This window comes from Lissotriton helveticus, chromosome 12 (assembly GCF_964261635.1).
Source record: "Lissotriton helveticus chromosome 12, aLisHel1.1, whole genome shotgun sequence".
Lineage (NCBI taxonomy): Eukaryota > Metazoa > Chordata > Amphibia > Caudata > Salamandridae > Lissotriton > Lissotriton helveticus.
Window position 1 is genome coordinate 531,060,721 of NC_136073.1, and position 24,214 is coordinate 531,084,934.

A 24,214-nucleotide genomic window follows, 5' to 3' on the forward strand; every position below is an offset into this window, starting at 1 on the left:
ACAACGGAGAAAGAACCACCCTCATCCTCCTGGACCTCTCGGCAGCCTTCGATACCGTATGCCATCGCACCCTAATAACCCCCCTCTTCAACACTGGGATCCAAGGAAAGGCCCTAGACTGGATCACATTGTTCCTCTCCGACAGAACCCAGAGAGTCTACCTCCCTCCCTTCCGCTCAGAAACCACCAAAATCATCTGCGGTGTACCCCAAGGCTCCTCGCTCAGCCCAACCCTCTTCAATATCTACATGAGCCCCCTTGCCGCCATCGCACGCAAACACAACATCAACATCATCTCCTACGCCGACGACACCCAGCTGATACTCTCCCTCACCAAAGACCCAGCCACCGCCAAAACCAACCTACAGGAAGGAATGAAAGACGTCGCAAAATGGATAAAGCTCAGACGCCTGAAACTGAACTCAGACAAGACGGAGGTCCTCATCCTCGGATAATCCCCATCCGCCTGGGACGACTCCTGGTGGCCATCAGCACTGAGCTCCGCACTGACACCCTCGGACCACGCACGCAACCTGGGATTCATCCTGGACTCCTCGCTCCCGTTGACCAAGCAAGTCAACGCCGGCTCGTCATCATGTTTCAACACCCTGCGCATGCTCCGAAAGATCTTCCGGTGGATCCCCACTGAAACCAGAAAGACGGTAACCCAGGCCCTCGTCACCAGCCGACTGGACTACGGAAACACCGTATACACCGGAACCACCGCCAAACTTCAGAAAAGACTACAACGCATACAGAGCGCCTCCGCACGACTCATCCTCGACATCCCTCCCCACAGCCACATATCCGCCCACCTGAGAAACCTGCACTGGCTCCCCGTCAACAAGAGGATCACATTCAGGCTCCTCACCCACGCACACAAAGCGCTCCACGACATGGGCCCCGAATACCTCAACAACCGCCTCTCGTTCTACACTCCCACCCACCAGCTCCGCTCCACCAGCCTCGCCCTCGCCACCGTCCCACGGATTCGCAGAACCACCGCCGGAGTGAGATAGTTCTCCTACCTGGCAGCCAAAACATGGAACTCCCTCCCCGCACACCTACGAATGACCCTGGACCATCTCACCTTCAGGAAACACCTCAAGACCTGGCTTTTCGAGCAGTAGCAGCACCCCCCCCCCCTCCTTTCAGCGCCTTGAGACCCTCACGGGTGAGTAGCGCGCTCTATAAATGTTCTGATTGATTGATTTAAACAGGTAGAGTCTTAGCCTCTTCAGTGTCCAGACCACAGCAAAAGCTTCTCGCTCTATGGCACTCCACTTCTGTTCCCTGGGGAGTAGTCTCCTGCTAAGGAAGACTACAAGCTGGTCTAGGCCCTCATCATTCAGTTATGAGAGCACTACTCCCACACCATGCTCTGCAGCATCAGTCTGCACTATGAATTCCCTGGAGAAGTTGGGTGCCTTGAGCATGGGCGCCGTCCACATGGCTACCTTCAGGGCATCAAAAGCTATGTGACAGGCACCAGTCCAGATCATCTTCATGGTCGCTTCATGGAAGTCAGCTCCGTCAAGGGGGCAACAATGGTGCCATAGCCCTTGACAAACCTCTTATAGTAGCCGGTGAGACCTAAAAAAGCTCTCACCTCTGTCTGGGTCTTGGGGGGCTCCCAAGCCAGAATGTTGTCAATCTTAGGCTGTAGGGGCACCACCTGGCCGCTTCCTACCTGGTACCCTAAGTACACTGCAGATCCCTAGCCAACCTGGCACTTACTGGTCTTGATCGTCAGGCCTGCCCTCTGCAGAGCATTCAACACTTCCCAGAGGTGCTGCAAGTGTTCTTCCCAACTGAAACTGAACACTGCAATGTTGTCCAGGTAGGCGGCACCGAAATCCTTCAGCCTAACCGACACCAGGTTGACCAACCCCTGAAAGGTGGCAGGTGCATTCTTCAACCCAAAGGGCATCACCAAAACTGATAGTGCCCCAATGGGGTTGAAAATGCTGACCTCTCCTTGGCCCACTCGGTTAAGGTAATCTGCCAGCACCCAGATGTCAAATCAAATGTGCTGAGGAACTTGGTAGCTACCAGCCGAACAATGAGTACATCAGCTCTGGGGATGGAGTGCACGTCAATCCTGGTGATGGCGTTAAGCCCACGATAGTCCACGCAGAACTGCAGTTCAGAAATGGTGCTGGGTGCAGCAGCCTTTGGGACCAATACCCCCGGGCTGGCCGAAGGACTCTTGGAGGGCTCTATCACCCCTAATGCCAACATCTTAGAGACCTCCTCTTTGATTCTGGCTCTCACCCGGTCAATCAACCTGTAAATCTTGTGTTTAACAGGAGGGCTGTCACCAGTGTCCACATCATGGGTACACCAGTGAGTAACACCTGGGGTCAGCGAGAACAGCATGGCGAACTGCCCCAACAATTCGCGACAGTCCCTCTGCTGCTTTGGAGTCAGTGTAGGGGAGAGGACCACATCTTCCAGTGACCCATAATGTTCCTTGGTAGAAAGGAGGTCATGGAGAGGTTCCCTATCCTCTTCCACCCCATCATCTGTCGCCAAGAGCATGCTCACTTCAGACCTCTCAAAGTGAGGCTTGAGGCGGTTCACTTGGAGGACCTTCAAAGGGTTCCTGTGAGTCTGCAAATTCACCAGGTAGGTGACATTACTTTTGCGCTCCAACACCTCAAAAGGCCCAGTCCACTTGGCCTACAAGGCACAAGGTTTGACTGGGGCCATGAACCACACTTTCTGGCCAGGCTGAAACTCTACCAGAGTGGCATTGTAGTCAAACCAGCGTTTCATCTCCTCCAGGCTTGCTTAGAGGTTCGCCTGAGCAGGTTTCCTGAAGCGTGTAGTTTGGTTCCTGAAGGCCAGCATGTAGCTATATACATCCTGAGGAGTTTTCCTGGGAGCTGTCTCCCAGCCTTCTGTGACCAAACTGAGAGGTCCTCTCACAGGGTGTCCATACAGAAGCTCAAAGGGACTAACCCCTAAAGACTTCTATGGTGTCTCTCTGTATGCAAAGAGAAGGCAGGGTAAGAAGACATCCCACTTATGCCTCATGGGTTCTGTTAGACCCTTGATCATGCCCCTTCAAAGTTTGGTTGAATCTCTCCACCAAACCATTACCTTGTGGGTGGTGAGGAGTGGTGAAATTATAGGTAACACCACACTCCTCCCACAGGTATGTCATATACTTGGATATGAAATCAGTCACATGGTCAGAGGCCACCTCTCTGGGAAAATCCACACAGGAAAAGATCCCCATTAACGCCCGGACCACCACTGGTGCCATCGTTGTCCTGAGAGGGATAGCCTCCAGGTACCAGGTGGCATGGTCCTCCAAGACCAGGATGTACCTATTGCCCATGGCTGTCTTGGGAGCAAGTGGCCCAACAATATCCATCCCAACCCTTCTAAAAGGGGTTCCTACCTCTGGAACAGTTTGGAGAGAAGCCTTACACTTCCTCCCACTCTTACCACCTGCCCGACAAGTTTAGCAAGACCTGCAATGTGCATCTCACTGCCTTTGCATTTGGGGGTGAAAGAAGTGGGTGACAGGCCTGTCAAAGGTCTTGTCCTGCCCCCACATGTCCTGCCAAAGGCACGTCATAAGCCAGACCTAGTAGGAAGGTCCTGAAGCACTGGGGTACCACCAGTACATGGGCTGACCCAGGCTCAGGGACTTTAGGCTTGCTGCATAGGAGGCCATTCTCCCAACAGATCCAGTGTGATCCAGACTGATCACCAGCTGCCTGATTTGCAGCCTGCACCACAAACCTTCGAGAGAAGGGCATTCCTTCTGCTCCCTGCAGAATTCTTCCATGGTGGGACCACCTTTTTGCTGCCAATGGGTCAGCTCAGGTAAATCCCCCAGTTAAGCTACTTGCTCCCCTATAGGTGCCGGGGCAAACCTTCGAGGTCAGCCTCCTCCCGGACCATAGGAACTTCAGGGGCCGGTTTCCCACACACCCTGCCCTTTCTCTTGGCAGGGACCTGGGCCACTGGTTCAGGTTCCAGGTCCTTCTGATCACCCTTACTGGCTTGCATTTACCGAGTGGTCACGCATGCCCACTCTGGCAATCTAAGCATCTCCAAGTGAGACCTGAGCTCAACATCCTTCCACAAGGACTGCTACAGGTCATTACCTAGCAGACAATCTACAGGCATGGTAGGGCTCACAACCACCCTCAAGGGAACTGACACCCCTCCCCATTCAAAGGGACCTGTGCCACCTTACATTGGTGCTCTAGGTTGTCCACAGAAACTACTTGGTGGAGTTCCCCTGGACTACTTGCTTCTGAGAGACCAGGTGACACCGGCCTGAGGTCACACTGGCTCCAGTGTCTCTGAGAGCCTCTACCCTTCTCCAATTGATGGTCACTCAGGCGCTGTATTTCTTAGTGGTAGCAGGTACCCGGTTTTCTGGGACCATCTCACTGTCCCCTAGTGAGATGAGGGTTATCTCTGCGGGATCCCCACCCTCCTGAAGGTGTCAAGCGTGCCCAGTTTGCCAACTGCGGTCTGTGGGCAGGGCAGACCGGTACACACATAAAAGGAGCGGTCTTTGAATCGAACACGCTTCGCGTTCCTTCACAGCTACCACCTAACCTGTCTTCTCTCCCTTCAATAAAAACTTATAATCCAACCAAGAGTAAAATGGATCAATTAAGTGGTGAATGAACACAAATGAAATAACGATTTTGGACAGAAATACATCCGGATAATAAGGATTTATCCTTGCTTATGAACCATCTGTCTGAAAGGAAGGAACATAGGCTCACATATATAACCCTACTTGATCTTGTGAAGCTACAATGGTCCAGAGCTTCGAGCACAGTTCCTTCGATATTCTAGCAATCAATATTTAGACCCAGGACCCCTGGACCTGTTGCTATCCGTTGGAACATAGTTGCCGCCTTACCTCCCCAAATCTAACCTGTTGTTTTGTGGTCTCAGAGCCGCTGGGTTCCAGAGACGTCTCCGACATGTTCCAACGACAATGGGAGGAGTCTCCTCTTCCTGGTGTGTCGATTCTTCTTCCGGGTTCTTCTCTTGCTGGTGATTCCTCGCCGGTTGCTCCCTGTTCAGCTGTGCACGTCTCATGCAGTTGCTGTCCGGCCTGGTCCCCCCTTAAGCTGATATTATAGAAAGATAGAGAGAATCGTTTTAAAGAATCATTGTCTTCTAAACATTTCACAGTAGAATCGTGATATTTATGTTTTGGTCATAATGCTTATCTGATTTAATTAAATCCCACGCAGAGTGGTTTCTGTTTCCTCATTTTGGTTGTCTGCATTTTTCCTGTGCTGGAAACAACAGAGAAAAAAGTATAGGTTAGTCTTAGAGTCTTTTAGATTGGCTATTTTCTAAATCTGACCCAGCACCTTTTTTTGTAATATTTTTTTTCCTTATTTTTATCCTGTCTAGGAAAAATGTTTTTTAACTAGTATTACAGGATACACATATATAGGAATTTTGGATCTAGTCGATATTACGGTGGCATTCGTTAAGGTTAGTACCATACCCTCTCTTTGTATTTATGTATCAGGTTCAACAGCCCCAACGTTAATGCATAGTAGTTTCTATCTTTATAGACACAATCAGTCTCAGTTGATTTCTGCATATTTATACCTTCCGCTGCAATTGGAAATGAGATTTTCCTTAGGTACACTATTTCTAAACATGTGTCTAGTGATTATTGACTGTTACCCCCACATCTATATGCAGGATACTCATTGTATGATTATTTCACTTAGGGAGAGCATGCAATCAACCTCCTAAGGACAGTGCACTAGATGTGCCAATCGTGATCGACTCCTTCTCCCTTTCCTTTTTTTGTTTTCCCCTCTATTCCGCATTCACCTAATTGACTTTGACCTTGTTGGGCTGATCTGGTGGGTGAGGGAAGTTAGGATCCAGCAACGGTTCCTCCACCTCACTTCTGCCGAAACACCCGGTGAGTTCCACGGAACGCGAAGCCCACATTCATCTTTCAGCCTGGGTGAGATGGAGAACTGCCAGATTACTTTAGCTGACATGGCCCACATAATTGGAAACCTGCAAAAGGAAACATAGGCCCAGACTCTTAGAGTGGACGCCTTACAGCACGTAACCCAAACAGCAAGCTCACAAGACACAGTATCAGGCAAACATAGTAATTTCTTCTCACCTCAGCCATTCACCTCCAGTAATGTTTCCCCAGTATATCATATAACAACCCCTTCTTCTATACCATTAGCTCCACCAGAACGGTTTATGGGATATTCAGCCAAGTTTGCTAACTTCATCAACCAAAAGCCAGTTGCAATTTATGTGGAAGGTGTCTTGTTTACCCACAGCGCAATCCAAGGTAGTATTTGTTTTATATTATCTAGGGGGAACAGCTGCTACAAGGTCTATCCCTTTAGTAGATCGCAATGACCGCTTGTTGTACAACTATGTCGCCTTCAAAGAGAAGTTGCGCCGATTGTTTGATAGACACTCATTCATGCAAGCAGTAGACACAGAACTGCTAAACCTAAAACAGGAGTCGAAAGACCTCATGACATATATTTCCAGTTTTAACAGGTACATAGCAGAGCCGGGATGGCCTGAGGCCAAACGTAGAGCTCTGTTTTTTAAAGGGTTAAAAGATGAGCTAAAAAATGTCTTGGCCCAAGTAGTGGATCCCCCTGACTTTTGCAATGCACTAATAGATCTTGCGGTCAAATTAGATCAGAGACTACAAGAGCGAAAAAGAGAAAAAGGACGTTCTGAGGCCAGGTTTCTTACATTTGAAGAAAGGAAGCCAGACACGGACAGAAACATCGACGACCCTGAGCCTATGCAGATAGGTAGTATCAAAGGACCCTTCAGTGAGGAAGAAAGACAAAGACGTAGAGACAAAAAACTATGTTTGTATTCTGGGAAAGGAGGATATTTTCAATGAGACTGTCCTGTTAAACCAAGAAAACTGGTTGGCTATGTGTGATGTAATAGTCACTGATAGAGAAGAAAAAGGGGGAATTCCTCCTTTCGGAATAAGTGCCCTCACACACCCAGGCATCTGGGTGTCATGCTTCATCAAAGGGCTTTGCTCCTCGTCAGGTCGGCACTGCAATACCTGACGAGCACTCTATGAGGGGCTTTTTAGCGGAGATCTTTTATTCCTTGCCGTATGGTGCAGTGGGTGTGAGGAACCTAAAAAAGTGTAGATGTGTAGAAAGTGAGTCGCTAGACTTAGTGTGGATTAAAACAGGAAATAGACGCCCACTTCAAAGTATTTTAATGAAACTGGCTGCTATCCTGATTTTAAAAGGTGTGGCACGCACCTGCCTCAATGTAACATGATGTTGTGCACTATCTAATGGTTAACATGTTTCTTGCTCTCGTGTCAAGATTGACAGCAATTCAACAGGACCAAATCCGAAAGTGTTATCTACACTAACTTGTGATTCACTCAGTCGGTGGGTACAGATAAACCAAAAAATAGCACCCTAGGTGTGGTACCTGTCATCTGGGTCAGCCAACCTAAATAGGCAAAAATACACTGGTTAAGCAGCAGTGAGCGGTAATCGGTATCCTGGTATCAGGTTAATAGAAAATATTCAGCATTTGATGTGAACACAATAGTGAAACAAGCTGCAAACATGCATCTCAAGATAAAACACTTTTTTTGCTTGTGCGTGTCAACAGCGATTAAAAATTGGTGAAACACGGGTGTTGAGGAGCACCTTCTTCTGTGGTAGCTGGAGGAAACAAAGACTCACTCAAGAGGGGTCGCTGGCTCTTAGCAGCAATTCCTGACATGTGAAGACACTCTGAAATGTAGTATCCTAAAAGGTGGGGATCGTAAACACAGGGACACTTTAATTTCCTACCTCCATGTTTGCCTTGAAACGAACCAGTAACCTTGAGAATTTATTGATACATACTAGACCTAGGGCTCTGAATACTAACCCACAAAGACTCCTTTAGGACTTACCTTAGGAAACGGGACACTACCGGTTTGGTTCTTGCGTAGTGTGTCCCCTTACAGAACGTACCAACTGTAATACTGCCAACTGCATATATATGATCATGTGCCCTTGTAGACTTTGGTACATTGGCATGACTACCAGAACTGTCAAGACACGTATCAATGAGCACCGAAGAAACATTAGGTGCCACAGACCCAATCCCAGAATGTGTACACACTTTGAACAATATCATTATACACCATACACTCTACGTTGGATCATTCTAGAAACACATCCTAGAATGAACAAAAATACAGTGTTCAGAATTGAAAAAAGGTGGGTGCATCATCTGGCTAAAGGTAAAGAGGGGCTCCACGAAGACATCCCTTGGAGTACCTTAAATAGATAAGTCCCCCTGACACATGCTAGTTGACACATGCAATTATAGAGCACCAACATTTGTCCTAGTTTGTGTGTATTCAGTACTTTCACTACACTACATGACATATTTTGCCAATAAGCTTGGATCTCTAATAACATTGTACTCCCGGCAATAGCTTAATGACTTACTACCATGCCTGGATACACTTCCTTATGGGATGTCCACATGACTACCTGTGCGCGACACTCTCTGGACACTACACGATATAGGACGTCATGGCAAGAGGTACTGTCCTATCTCCAGATTAGTGTCTCTGTGTATTAGAAATGTTTTACTACTCTTGGGATGCATTGCATTCTCAATCAGCCCAACACTCATTTCCTGGCCATGGGATCATACCTTACGACCTTGCACACTGGTTTTGCCACTTGGTTGTTCCAGTTATCATTCACAGCGGCCTCGTTAATATTCTTCCAATAAAATCTTTTTACGTGATGCACGTGACATGGAACACCCCTCATCTAATACGGCGGCCATGCCGAATATGACTCTTGGAGTCCGGGCTCTAGTGCGGCAGCCCAGAGCCACTGAGCAACCACGCTCCTTTCACTTCGAGCTACCGTCAGCATAACTACCCCTCGATGGTCTTAGTAGTTACATGCCGGTCCAGGCAGTGTATGGGGTAGGTCCGCCGATGGTCTCACAGTGAGCACATGTAAGTATTGGCTTTGGGTGCTTGCTTTTTCTCAGTCAATGACCACATCCCTCCAGGCATGGATTTGTTTGTTATACGGGCGTGACAACGGTTACACGTAGGACTACTGCGTTGGGAAGACCATGGTTTTCGTCTTCGACAACTTGATGTTGTGGCTACCCTGACGCTATCATATGGAGATAATGAACTACTTGATCGGCTTCATTCACCTCTTTACGGGGGTAGGCAGAGACCATATTACCTCCGTTGTTGCCCTTGAGGCACCTAGGACATACCAATGGGGTTCCTTTGTGGTCCCCGATTTGTTTTGCACTTTAGCCTGACAACCGCTTTGCTGGATTGGTGCCTGTGACTTGTGTACCATTTTCACAGCTTACGCATTTCATCCCCACCTTTTAGGACACTACATTTCAGAGTGTCTTCACATGCCGGAAGTCGATGCTAAGAGCCAGCAACCCCACTAGGGTCAGTCTTTGTTTCCTCCAGCTACCACAGGAGAACGGGCTCCTCAGCACCCTTGTTTCACCAATGTTTAATCCCCGCTGACACACACAAGCAAAAACATGTCTTTTACCGAGATGCATGTTTCCTGCTTGTTTCACTATTGCCGCTTTATGTTCATAGCAAATACTGAATGTTTACTAGTAACCTGACACCAGGATACAGATTACCGCTCACTGCTACTTAACCAGTGTATTTTTGCCTATTTAGGTTGGCTGAACCAGATGACAGGTACCACACCTAAAATGCTGTTTTGTGCTTTATCTGTACCCACCGACTAGGAGAATCACAAGTTAGTGTAGATAACACTTTCAGATTTGATCCTGATGAATTGCTGTCTATCTTGACACGAGGGCAAGAAACACGTTGACCATTAGATAGTGCTCAACATCTTTTTACATTGAGACGGGGTGCGCCACACCTTTTTTAGGTTAGAAGCCAGTTTCATTAAAATAGTTTGGAGTGCACTTCTATTTCCTGTTTTAATCCACACTAAGTCTAGCGACTCATTTTCTACACATCTACACTTTTTTTAGGTCCCTCACACCCACTGCACCATATGGCAAGGAATAAAAGATCTCCACTAAAGAGCCCCTCATAGGGTGCCCATCAGGTATTGCAGAGCAGAACTGACAAGGAGCAAAGCCCTATGATGAAGCATGACAGCTAGCTGGCTGGGTGTGTGAGGGCACTTATTCCTAAAGGAGGAATTCCCCCTTTTTCCTCTTCTTTTCTTCTCGTGAGGAACTGCATACTTATCTTGTTGTATTATTCTTGGGCATGTAAGCTGCACCGATATAAAAGCCCTCAGTCCTCCCCTCCTTGGTTACAAACCAAGAAAACGCTCCGAGTCTGGAAACTAGCAAACCAGAGAACTGTGGAGACAGGTTGCTCGGGTAGATCAGGATTAATAGTCTCCCAACTTCTGATTCAGAATCATGCCCTTTCTCCTTTGCGCCATCTCTGTATAAAAGCACAACTGACCTGGGGAAATAAATCTGTAGAAGTCCAAATCATGTTGGACTCTGGAACAACAGGGAACTTTAAAGATGCTACATATGTTGAACAAATGGCCATTCCAGTTGAAAACAAAAAGGTAACAGAGATAGTAAAAACTATCGATGGGAGTATGATAAAGTCAGGACCTTTCATGCATAATACTGCATATTTAGGACTTTGTATCCACGAGTGCCACCATGAAACAGTGCAGATTTACTTGATTTCTTCTCCTCAGTTCCAGGCGATTTTAGGACTTCCTGGGTTGAGGAATCATAACGTAGATATGAATTGGAGAGATCGGGATCTGGTTTTCTCTTCTGATTTCTGTATGTTACACTGCATGAAGAACGGTACTCCCACACAGCAAATTGTCATGACCACATATTCTAACTTACTTGAATTGCCTGCCTGTTATCATCCTCTCAAAGAGGTGTTTGGTATAGAAAAGGCATCTATCTAAACACCTCATTGGCCGTATGGTTCTCGCATTGATCTGATTCTGGCAGCTAAGTTTACTTGCAGTCGAATATATGCATTGACTGAGAAGGAAAATATTTACTTAAGAAAATACTTGAATATATTGAAAAAGTGGTTTAGTCGGCCTTCTAGATCTGCTGCTTCTTCCCCCCTTTTTTCCTACCCAAACGAGAAGGAGGTCTTCAGTGTTGCATAGACTATAGATCAATAAACAATATGACAATAAAGAACAGTTATCCTTTGCCTGTTATACAGTCCTTACATGATCAGGTTAAAGATGCCACCATATTTACGAAACTAGACTTGAGAGGGGCATACCACTTAGTGAGGGTAAGATGGGGAGATGAATGGAAAACAGGTTTTCGTGCCAAATTTGGGCTCTATGAGTATTTGGTCATGCTCGTTGGACTTTGTAATGCTTTTGTTGCTTTCCAGTTTTTTATTGACAAAGCTGTAAGAGAGGGTTTGGCTGTGAGAGCCATTGCATAGATAGACGACATTTTGATGTATTCTTCTATCATCAAGGAACACATAGGACTTGTAGAAACGGTGTTAGAATGACTCAGGGATAATACTCTCTATGTTAAACTGGACAAATGTGAATTTCATGTTACTGAAGTAACCCTTTGAGGCTTTGTGTTCAATCCACAAAGGGTTGATAATGGATCCCCAAAAGGTTGCTGCTATTACAAAACGGCCTTCTCCTAGTACTGTAAAGGGAATGCAGAGTTTCTTAGGCTTTGACAATTTCTACAGATGTTTCATCAACAGCTTTGCGTCTTTGGCATCTCCCATCATGAAACTCTTGAAAAAAGGGGTAGCTTTCCTTTGGACACCAGCCACTGCCTCATTTGAAAACAGCTTTTGTTACTGCCCCTATCTTGAGACACCATGATTCCTCTCAACCTTTTATAGTTGAAGCAGAAGCAGATGCAACACAGTTGGCCATTGAAGATGTTTTATCTCAGAGAAACAGACAAACTGGACAACTACACCATGTTGCCTTTTATTCACACAAACTTACATCCACCGAACATAATTTTTCTGATTGAGAAACAGAGTTATTCGGGATTAAACGAGCGTTTGAAGAATGGCAGCAGTACCTTTTAGGAGCTGTGCATACTGTTAACTGTCATCACTGATCACCAAAACCTACAGCTTTTGATAGCATCCAGGGCCCTGTCCATGTGTCAGTTGCGATGGACCCATTATTTTAGGGACTTTGATTATGTCATACAGCTCCAGGCAGGCAGGAAGCATGGTAAAGCAGACACCCTGTCACGTTATGGCTATGATGTACCAGCCACTCAGAACACTCAGGACCAACTCTTTATCTTAAGTCCAGAGAGTATCTTGGGGGTTATGTGTTCAGAGGAATCATTTTTGAAAGAGGTGCTTCATGCACAAGACACAGAGGAAACAAAGGAGTACATAACACAACATAAAGGAGTGAAAAAGCAAGATCTTTTATACATTCAAGGAGGCTTGGTACTCCCTACCAAGGCTTTACAGCAACAGGCTTTGGATTTGTGTCATTCACATGTCTTACCGGGACATCCAGGTTATAAAAACAAACATTAATTGCCTTACTTAGAAGATTGTTTTGAAAGCCATCCATGGTTCAAGACACTCACCTATACATTCAGCAGTGTCATATCTGTGGTCAGAGTAAGAGCTCACCTCAAGTCCCAGTTGGGCTTTTAGCTCCAATACCCACACCTCCTACACCTTGGCACTCCGTATCTATGGATTTTATAGTGGAGCTTCCACCCACTAAACAGGGACATACTGTAATCTTCATGGTTCTCGACATGTTGTCCAAAATTCAACATTTTATACCTTTAGAAAATCAACCTAATTTTAAAGAGTTAGCGTCTGTCTTTCTACAGCACATAGTGATAATTCATGGCCTTGCATCCATTATCATATTTGATCGAGAACCTCAATTTGTGTCTAAGTTCTGGAAGGGATTGGGATAGATGTGAGGCTCTCTTCCGCTCATCATCCTCAGAGAGACAGTCAGACTTAAAGGGTAAATCAGTGCATAGAGCAATACTTGAGGTGTCACCTGCTTCACACTTCTGAGGAATAGGATACCTTACTTTGGACGGCAGAATTTGCTTATAATAATAGCGAACACTCTTCCATAGGACACTCTCCTTTTTTCTGTAATTTTAGTTTTCACCCTTGTTGTGGGCTGTTGTCTCCTTGTGTAGCCACCTCACCTCCACTCCTGCAGTCTTATAATTCATGAATCACCTTTATGAAACACATAAAAAGGCCCAAAGAAATCTAGAGGCGGCAAAGAGTAGGTACAAAGATAGCGCAGATCAACATTGAAGACCATCTCCTCGTTTTGCACCTGGAGATAAAGTATGGTTGTCCACAAAAAACATTAGTAGAAAAGGCACAAGAAAATTCAAACCTCGCTTGGTTGGCCCTTATGACATTTCCAAAGTGGTGAACACTGTAGCAATGAAACTAGACTTGCCTGTTTCTTTGAAAATCCATCTGGTTTTTCACGTATCTCTACAGAAGCCAGTGGTTGTGGGTATTGTGGGCCCTGTTCTACCTCCCCCTGAACTCATTGACGATGAACCAGAGTACGAGGTGGAATATATTATGGACTCCCGTTGAGTGCAACACAAACTGCTATCTTTCATACATTGGAAAGGATATGGGAATGAGGAATGGACTTGGGAAACTGTTAGCCATATCTATGTCCCCGGTTATTGCACCTGTTCCACAGGCGTTATATCCACATAAACCCAAGCCTGTAGGGGGGATTCTGGGGGGATTGTACTGTCAGGCGTGCCCCATTAGCCAACTGCGGTTGGTGGGTGGGAAAGACCCAGACACACATGAAAGGGGCAGTCTGTGAATGGAACACGTTTTGCGTTCCGTATCAGTTGCTGCCTAGCCTCCCCACACTCCAGTTTGCATCTTACCTGTTGTTTTGTGTCCTTGAAGCAGTCGGATTTCAGGGACATCCCCAACGCATTCGATCGACGACGGGAGGAGTCTTCTCTTCCTGGTGCGTCGATTCTTCTTCCGGGTTGTTCACTCTCTGGCGTTTCCTCACCGGCTGCTCCCTGTTCAGCTGCGTGGGTCCCATGCAGTTGCTGTCCAGCCTTTACCCTGTTATGGTGCTATTATAGGAAGATAAAGAGAATCGTGTTAAAGAATCACAGTCTTCTAAATATTTCGAGATAGGATAGGGATAATAATGTTTTTGGTCTTAGTACTTATCTGATCATTGACTTCCATGCAGATTGGTTTCTGTTTCCTCATTTAGGTTGTCTGCATTTTTCCTGTGCTGGAAACAACAGAGAAAAAAGTATGGGTTAGTCTTAGAGTCTTTTGGATTGGCTATTTTCTAAATCTGACCCAGCACCTTTTTGTGTAATATTTTTTTTCCTTTTTTTTATCCTGTCTAGGAAAATATGTTTTTTAACTAGTATTACAGGATACACATATATAGGAATTTTGGATCTAGTAGATATTACGGTGGCATTTGTTAGGGTTAGTGTCATACCCTGTCTTTGTAATTATGTATCAGGTTCAACAGCCCTAACGTTAATGCATAGTAGTTTCTATCTTTATAGACACAAACAGTCTCAGTTGATTTCTGCATATTTATACCTTCCGCTGCATTGGAAGAGAGATGTTCCTCAGGTACAATATTTCTAAACATGTTTCTAGTGATTATTGACTGGTACCCCCACATCTATATGCAGGATACTCATTGTATGATTATTTCACTTAGGGAGAACATGCAATCAACCTCCTAAGGACAGTGCACTAGATGTGGCAATCGTGATCGACTCCTTCTCCCTTTCCTTTTTTTGTTTCCCCCTCTTTTCCGCATTCCCCTCATTGGCTTTGAACTTGTTGGGCTGATCTGGTGGGTGAGGGAAGTTAGGATCCAGCAACAGTTCCTCCACCTCACTTCTGCCGAAACACCCGGTGAGTTCCACGGAACGCGAAGCCCACATTTATTCTTCAGCCTGGGTGAAATGGAGAACCGCCAGATTACTTTAGCTGACATGGCCCACATAATTGGAAACCTGCAAAAGGAAACATAGGCCCAGACTCTTAGAGTGGACGCCTGACAGCACGTAACCCAAACAGCAAGCTCACAAGACACAGTATCAGGCAAACATAGTAATTTCTTCTCACCTCAGCCGTTCGACTCCAGTAATGTTTCACCAGTATATCATATAACATACCATTAGCTCCACCAGAACGGTTTAGGGTATATTCAGCCAAGTTTGCTAACTTCATCAAACAAATCCAGTTGCAATTTATGTGGAAGGTGTCTTGTTTACCCACAGTGCAATCCAAGGTAGTATTTGTTTTATCTTATATAGGGGGAACAGCTGCTACATGGTCTATCCCTTTAGTAGATCGCAATGACCGCTTGTTGTACAACTATGTCGCCTTCAAAGAGAAGTTGCGCCGACTGCAAGCAGTAGACACAGAACTGCTGAACCTAAAACAGGGGTCGAAAGACCTCATGACATATATTTCTAGTTTTAACAGGTACATAGCAGAGCCGGGATGGCCTGAGGCCAAACGTAGAGCTCTGTTTTTTAAAGGGTTAAAAGATGAGCTAAAAGTTGACTTGGCCAAGTAGTGGATCCCCCTGACTCTTGCAATGCACTAATAGATCTTGTGGTCAAATTAGATCACAGACTACAAGAGCGAAAAAGAGAAAAAGGACGTTCTGAGACCAGGTTTCTTACATTTAAAGAAAGGAAGCCAGACACTGACAGAAACATTGACGACCCTGAGCCTATGCAGATAGGTAGTATCAAAGGACCCTTCAGTGAGGAAGAAAGACAAAGACGTAGAGACAAAAAACTATGTTTGTATTCTGGGAAAGCGGATATTTTCTGTGAGACTGTCCTGTTAAACCAAGAAAACTGGTTGGCTATGTGTGATGTAATAGTCACTGATAGAGAGGAAAAAGGGGGAATTCCTCCTTTCGGAATAAGTGCCCTCACACACCCAGCCATCTGGGTGTCATGCTTCATCAAAGGGCTTTGATTATCGTCAGGTCGGCACTGCAATACCTGACGAGCACTCTATGAGGGGCTTTTTAGCAGAGATCTTTTATTCCTTGCCGTATGGTGCAGTGGGTGTGAGGGACCTAAAAAAGGGTAGATGTGTAGAAAGTGAGTCGCTAGACTTAGTGTGGATTAAAACAGGAAATAGACGTCCACTTCAAAGTATTTTAATGAAACTGGCTTCTATCCTGATTTAAAAAGGTGTGGCACGCACCTGCCTCAATGTAACATGATGTTGTGCACTATCTAATGGTCAACATGTTTCTTGCTCTCGTGTCAAGATTGACAGCAATTCAACAGGACCAAATCCAAAAGTGTTATCTACACTAACTTGTGATTCACTCAGTCGGTGGATACAGATAAACCACAAAATAGAACCCTAGGTGTGGTACCTGTCATCTGGGTCAGCCAACCCAAATGGACAAAAATACACTGGTTAAGTAGCAGTGAGTGGTAATCAGTATCCTCGTATCAGGTTACTAGAAAATATTCAGCATTTGCTGTGAACACAATAGTGAAACAAGCTCCAAACATGCATCTCAAGGTAAAACATTTTTTTTGCTTGTGCGTGTCAACAGCGATTAAAAATTGGTGAAACACGGGTGTTGAGGAGCACCTTCTTCTGTGGTAGCTGGAGGAAACAAAGACTCACTCAAGAGGGGTCGCAGGCTCTTAGCAGCGATTCCTGACACGTGAAGACACTCTGAAATGTAGTATCCTAAAAGGTGGGGATCCTAAACACAGGGACACTTTCATTTCCTACCTCCATGTTTGCTTTCAAACAAACCAGTAACCTTGAGAATTTATTGATACATACTAGACCTAAGGCTCTGAATACTAACCCACAAAGACTCCTTTAGGACTTACCTTAGGTAACGGGGCCCTACCGGTTTGGTTCTTGCGTAGTGTTTCCCCTTACAGAACCTACCAACTGTAATACTGCCAACTGCATATATATGATCATGTGCCCTTGTAGACTTTGTTACATTGGCATGACTACCAGAACTGTCAAGACACGTATCAATGAGCACCAAAGAAACATTAAGTGCCACAGACCCAATACCAGAATACGTACACACTTTGAACAATATCATTATACACCATACACTCTACGTTGGATCATTCTAGAAACAACTCGTAGAATGAACAAAAATACAGTGTTCAGAATTGAACAGAGGTGGGTGCATCATCCGGCTACAGATAAAGAGGGGCTCCACGAAGACATCCTTTAGAGTACCTTAAATAGATGATAAGTCCCCCTGACACATACTAGTTGACACATGCAATTATAGAGCACCGACATTTGTCCTAGTTTGTGTGTATTCAGTACTTTCACTACACTACATGACATATTTTGCCAATAAGCTTGGGTCTCTAATAACATTGTACTCCCGGCAATAGCTTAATGACTTACTACCATGCCTGGATACACTTCTTTACGGGATGTCCACATGACTACCTGTGCGCGACACTCTCTGGACACTACACGATATAGGACGTCATGGCAAGAGGTACTGTCCTATCTCCAGATTAGTGTCTCTGTGTATTAGACAATTTTTACTACTCTTGGGATGCATTGCATTCTCAATCAGCCCAACACTCATTTCCCGGCCATGGGATCATACCTTACGACCTTGCGCACTGGTTTGGCCGCTTGGTTGTTCCAGTTATCATTCACAGCGGCCTCGTTAATATTCTCCCAATAAAATCTTTTTACGTGATGCACGTGACATGGAACACCCCTCATCTAATATGACGGCTATGCCGAATATGTCCCTTGGAGTCCGGGCTCTAGTGCGGCAGCCCAGAGCCACTGAGCAACCACGCTCCTTTCACTTCCAGCTACTGTCAGCATAACTACCCCTCGATGGTCTTAGTAGTTACATGCCGGTCCAGGCAGTGTATGAGGTAGGTCCGCCGATGGTCTCACAGTGAGCACATGTAAGTATTGGCTTTGGGGGCTTTCTTTTTCTCAGTCAATGACCACATCCCTCCTGGCATGGATTTGTTTGTTATACGGGCGTGACAACGGTTACACGTGGGACTACTGCGTTGGGAAGACCATGGTTTTCGTCTTCGACAACTTGATGTTGTGGCTACCCTGATGCCATCGTATGGAGATAATGAACTACTTGATCTGCTTCATTCACCTCTTTACGGGGGTAGGCAGAGACCATATTACCTCCGTTGTTGCCCTTGAGGCACCTAGGACATACCAATGGGGTTCCTTTGTGGTCCACGGTTTGTTTTGCACTTTAGCCTGACAACCTCTGTGCTGGATTGGTGCCTGTGACTTGTGTACCATTTTCACAGTTTACGCATTTCATCCCCACCGTTTAGGACACTACGTTTCAGAGTGTCTTCACATGCCGGGAGTCGATGCTAAGAGCCAGCAACCCCACTAGGGTGAGTCTCTGTTTCCTCCAGCTACCACAGGAGAACGGGCTCCTCAGCACCCGTGTTTCACCAATGTTTAATCCCCGCTGACACACACAAGCAAAAACATGTCTTTCACCAAGATGCATGTTTCCTGCTTGTTTCACTATTGCCGCCTTATGTTCACAGCAAATGCTGAATGTTTTCTAGTAACCTGACACCAGGATACGGATTACCGCTCACTGCTACTTATCCAGTGTATTTTTGCCTATTTAGGTTGGCTGAATCAGATGACAAGTATCACACCTAGAATGCTGTTTTGTGCTTTATCTGTACCCACCGACTAGGAGAATCACAAGTTAGTCTAGATAACACTTTCAGATTTGATCCTGATGAATTGCTGTCTATCTTGACACGAGGGCAAGAAACACGTTGACCATTAGATAGTGCTCAACATCTTTTTACATTGAGACGGGGTGCGCCACACCTTTTTTAGGTTAGAAGCCAGTTTCATTAAAATAGTTTGGAGTGGACTTCTATTTCCTGTTTTAATCCACACTAAGTCTAGCGGCTCATTTTCTACACATCTACACTTTTTTTAGGCCCCTCCCACCCACTGCACCATATGGCAAGGAATAAAAGATCTCCACTAAAGAGCCCCTCATAGGGTGCCCATCAGGTATTGCAGTGCAGAACTGACACGGAGCAAAGCCCTATGATGAAGCATGACAGCTAGCTGGCTGGGTGTGTGAGGGCACTTATTCCTAAAGGAGGAATTCCCCCTTTTTCCTCTTTTTTCTTCTCGTGAGGAACTGCATACTTATCTTGTTGTATTATTCTTGGGCATGTAAGCTGCACCGATATAAAAGCCCTCAGTCCTCCCCTCCTTGGTTACAAACCAAGAAAACGCTCCGAGTCTGGAAACTAGCAACCCAGAGAACTGTGGAGACAGGTTGCTCGGGTAGATCAGGATTAATAGTCTCCCAACTTCTGATTCAGAATCATGCCCTTTCTCCTTTGCGCCATCTCTGTATAAAAGCACAACTGACCTGGGGAAATAAATCTGTAGAAGTCCAAATCATGTTGGACTCTGGAGCAACAGGGAACTGTATAGATACTACATAGGTTGAACAAATGGCCATTCCAGTCGAAAACAAAAAGGTAACAGAGATAGTAAAAACTATCGATGGGAGTACGATAAAGTCAGGACCTTTCATGCATAATACTGCATATTTAGGACTTTGTATCCACGAGTGCCACCATGAAACAGTGCAGATTTACTTGATTTCTTCTCCTCAGTTCCAGGCGATTTCAGGACTTCCTGGGTGGAGGAATCATAACGCAGATATGAATTGGAGAGATCGGGATCTGGTTTTCTCTTCTGATTTCTGTATCTTACACTGCATGAAGAACGGTACTCCCACACAGCAAATTGTCATGACCACTGATTCTAACTTACTTGAATTGCCTGCCTGTTATCATCCTCTCAAAGAGATGTTTGATATAGAAAAGGCATCTATCTAAATACCTCATTGGCCGTATGACTCTCGAATTGAACTGATTCCGGCAGCTAAGATTACTTGCAGTCGAATATATGCATTGACTGAGAAGGAAAATATTTACTTAAGAGAATACTTGAATATATTGAAAAAGTGGTGTAGTCGGCCTTCTAGATCTGCTGCTTCTTCCCCCCTTTTTTCCTACCCAAACGAGAAGGAGGTCTTCAGTGTTGCATAGACTATAGATCAATAAACAATATGACAATAAAGAACAGTTATCCTTTGCCTGTTATACAGTCCTTACATGATCAGGTTAAAGATGCCACCATATTTACGAAACTAGACTTGAGAGGGGCATACCACTTAGTGAGGGTAAGATGGGGAGATGAATGGAAAACAAGTTTTCGTACCAAATTTGGGCTCTATGAGTATTTGGTCATGCCCGTTGGACTTTGTAATGCTTTTGCTGCTTTCCAGTTTTTTATTGACAAAGCTGTAAGAGAGGGTTTGGCTGTGAGAGCCATTGCATAGATAGACGACATTTCGATTTATTCTTCTATCATCAAGGAACACATAGGACTTGTAAAAATGGTGTTAGAATAACTCAGGGATAAAAATCTCTATGTTAAACTGGACAAATGTGAATTTCATGTTACTGAAGTAACCTTTTGAGGCTTTGTGTTAAATCCAAAAAGTGTTGATAATGGATCCCCAAAAGGTTGTTGCTATTACAAAACGGCCTTCTCCTAGTACTGTAAAGGGAATGCAGAGTTTCTTAGGCTTTGACAATTTCTACAGACGTTTCATCAATAGCTTTGTGTCTTTGGCATCTCCCATCATGAAACTCTTGAAAAAAGGGGTACCTTTCCTTTGGACACCAGCCACTGGCTCATTTGAAAGCAGCTTTTGTTACTGCCCCTATCTTGAGACACCATGATTCCTCTTAACCTTTTATAGTTGAAGCAGAAGCAGATGCAACACAGGTGGCCATTGAAGATGTTTTATCTCAGAGAAACAGACAAACTGGACAACTACACCATGTTGCCTTTTATTCACACAAACTTACATCCACCGAACATAATTTTTCTGAATGAGAAACAGAGTTATTCGGGATTAAATGAGCCTCTGAAGAATGGCAGCAGTACCTGTTAGGAGCTTTGCATACTGTTAACTGTCATCACTGATCACCGAAACCTACAGCTTTTGATAACATCCAGGGCCCTGTCCATGCGTCAGTTGAGATGGACACATTATTTTAGGGACTTTGATTATGACACTCACCTATACATTCAGCAGTGTCATATATGTGGTCAGAGTAAGAGCTCACATCAAGTCCCAGTTGGGCTATTAACTCTAATACCCACACCTCCTACACCATGGCACTCCGTATCTATGGATTTTATAGTGAAGTTCCACCCACTAAACAGGGACATACTGTAATCTTCATGGTTCTCGACATGTTGTCCTAAATGCCCCATTTTATACCTTTAAAAAATCAACCTAATTTTAAAGACTTAGCGTCTGTCTTTCTACAGCACATAGTGATAATTCATGGCCTTTCAACCATTATCATATCTGATCGAGACCCTCAATTTGTGTCTAAGTTCTGGAAGGGATTGGGTATCTAACTGCAAATAGATGTGAGGCTCTCTTCCGCTCACCATCCTCAGATAGACGGTCAGACTTAAAGGGTAAATCAGTGCATAGAGCAATACTTGAGGTGTCACCAGCTTCACACTTCTGAGGAATGGGATACCTTACTTTGGACGGCAGAATTTGCTTATAATAATAGTGAACACTCTTCCATAGGACACTCTCCTTTTTTCTGTAATTTTTGTTTTCACCCTTGTTGTGGGCTGTTGTCTCCTTCTGTAGCCACCTCACCTCCACTCATGCAGCCTTATAATTCATGAATCACCTTTATGAAACAAATAAAAAGGGCCAAAGAAATCTAGAGGAGGCAAAGAGTAGGTACAAAGATAGCGCAGATCAACATTGAAGACCATCTCCTCGTTTTGCACCTGGAGATAAAGTATGGTTGTCCACAAAAAACATTAATAGAAAAGGCACTAGAAAATTCAAACCTCGCTTTGTTGGCCCTTATGACATTTCCAAAGTGGTGAACACTGTAGCAATGAAACTAGACTTGCCTGTTTCTTTGAAAATCTATCCGTTTTTTCACGTATCTATACAGAAGCCAGTGGTTGTGGGTATTGTGGGCCCTGTTCTACCTCCCCCTGAACTCATTGACGATGAACCAGAGTACGAGGTGGAATATATTGTGTACTCCCGTTGAGTGCAACACAAACTGCAATCTTTCATACATTGGAAAGGATATGGGCATGAGGAATGGACTTGGGAAACTGTTAGCCATATCTATGCCCCCGGTTATTGCACCTGTTCCACAGGCGTTATCCACATAAACCCAAGCCTGTAGGGGGGATTCTGGGGGGATTGTACTGTCAGGCGTGCCCCATCAGCCGACTGCGGTTGGTGGGTGGGACAGACCCAGACACACATGAAAGGGGCAGTCTGTGAATGGAACACGTTTCGCATTCCATCACAGTTGCTGCCTAGCCTCCCCACACTCCAGCTTGCATCTTACCTGTTGTTTTGTGGACTTGAAGCAGTCGGATTCCAGAGACATCTCCAACGCATTCGATCGACGACGGGAGGAGTCTTCTCTTCCTGGTGCGTCGATTCTTCTTCCGGATTGTTCACTCTCTGGCGTTTCCTCACCGGCTGCTCCCTGTTCAGCTGCGTGGGTCCCATGCAGTTGCTGTCCGGCCTTTACCCTGTGAAGGTGCTATTATAGGAAGATAAAGAGAATCATTTTAAAGAATCACAGTCTTCTAAATATTTCGAGATAGGGTAGGGATATTAATGTTTTTTGTCTTAGTACTTATCTGATCAATTGACTTCCATGCAGAGTGGTTTCTGTTTCCTCATTTTGGTTGTGTCTGCATTTTTCCTGAGTTGGAAACAACAGAGAAAATAGTATAGGTTAGTCCTAGAGACTTTTGGATTAGTCTATTTTCTAAATCTGACCCAGCACCTTTTTGTGTAGTATTTATTTTCTTTTTTTTCCCCTAGTATTACAGGATATACATATATAGGAATTTTGGGTCTTGTGGATATTACGGTGGCATTTGTTAAGGTTGGTATCATACCCTCTCTTTGTAATTATGTATCTGATTGCACGGCCCTAATGTCAATGCATAGTATTTTCTATCTTTATAGACACAAACAGTCTCAGTTGGTTTCTGCATGTTTATACCTTCCGTTGCAGTGGATGAGAGATGTTCATCAGGTACACTATCTCTAAACATGTGTCTAGTAATTTTTTACTGTTACCCCATATCTATGCTAGGCCTGGGTGGTAAATTTCGTTCCGCTCATGGAATATGCGATATTTTGACATTTTTGCATTCCGCGGAGAGCGCGAAAATGTCAAAACTTTCACAATCTGCCGCGAAACTGAAGTATTTTCTTGTTCGCGCTTTATAAATGCGTTCTCATGCACCAGGTAGCGATTTACCGGGTCCCTGCGTTCGCCGACGAGTTTTCCTATCCGTTCGCGTGCGCCACGAGTTGTTGGATTGTTGATAGCCGGTCACGCTATCCCGTGCGAGTTTGCGATCGCAAACACGTCATTCGACCCGGAACAGGAAATAAGCATCGCAAGCAAGATGGCCACGCCCATTAGTGACCGCATGGGCAAGTTGGAGATAAATTTCCCCCGAGCACGCAAATACACATCGCGAACGGGCGGGAAAAGCAATCTCTGCATCTTCGCGAAAGTTTGCGTGCTCGTGGAGAATTTGAGCAATTTTGCAATAATTTGCAAAAGTCAATTTCACAAATTCCGCCCACCCCTATGCTGGATACTGTGATATTTCATAAAGGTACCCTATATAGGCGCAGGTAACATCGCAACCTTTCACCTATATTCTTCCCTAGATTACATACATAACAGTTCTTAGGGACTGACCTTTTACCTAGATATGACACTGCATTCAGAACACAGGTTTTTCCCTAGTTCGAATCTCATACATTACTCATGAGGTTTCTTGGAAGCACAGCTGAACTACCATCTCCTGTATAATATCTCTGTAAAAAGTTCAGGCCTGACATCATCCTTTAGGCAGACACAGCAAGGTAGGACTCCTGGGGAGACCAGAGACGCTGACGTTCCTGCATGCAGACAATCCAGCTCGAAGTGGTCTAACATCCCTCGCAGGTGTCCAACTGGAGACTAGGACGGGGTCCCATATTCTCTC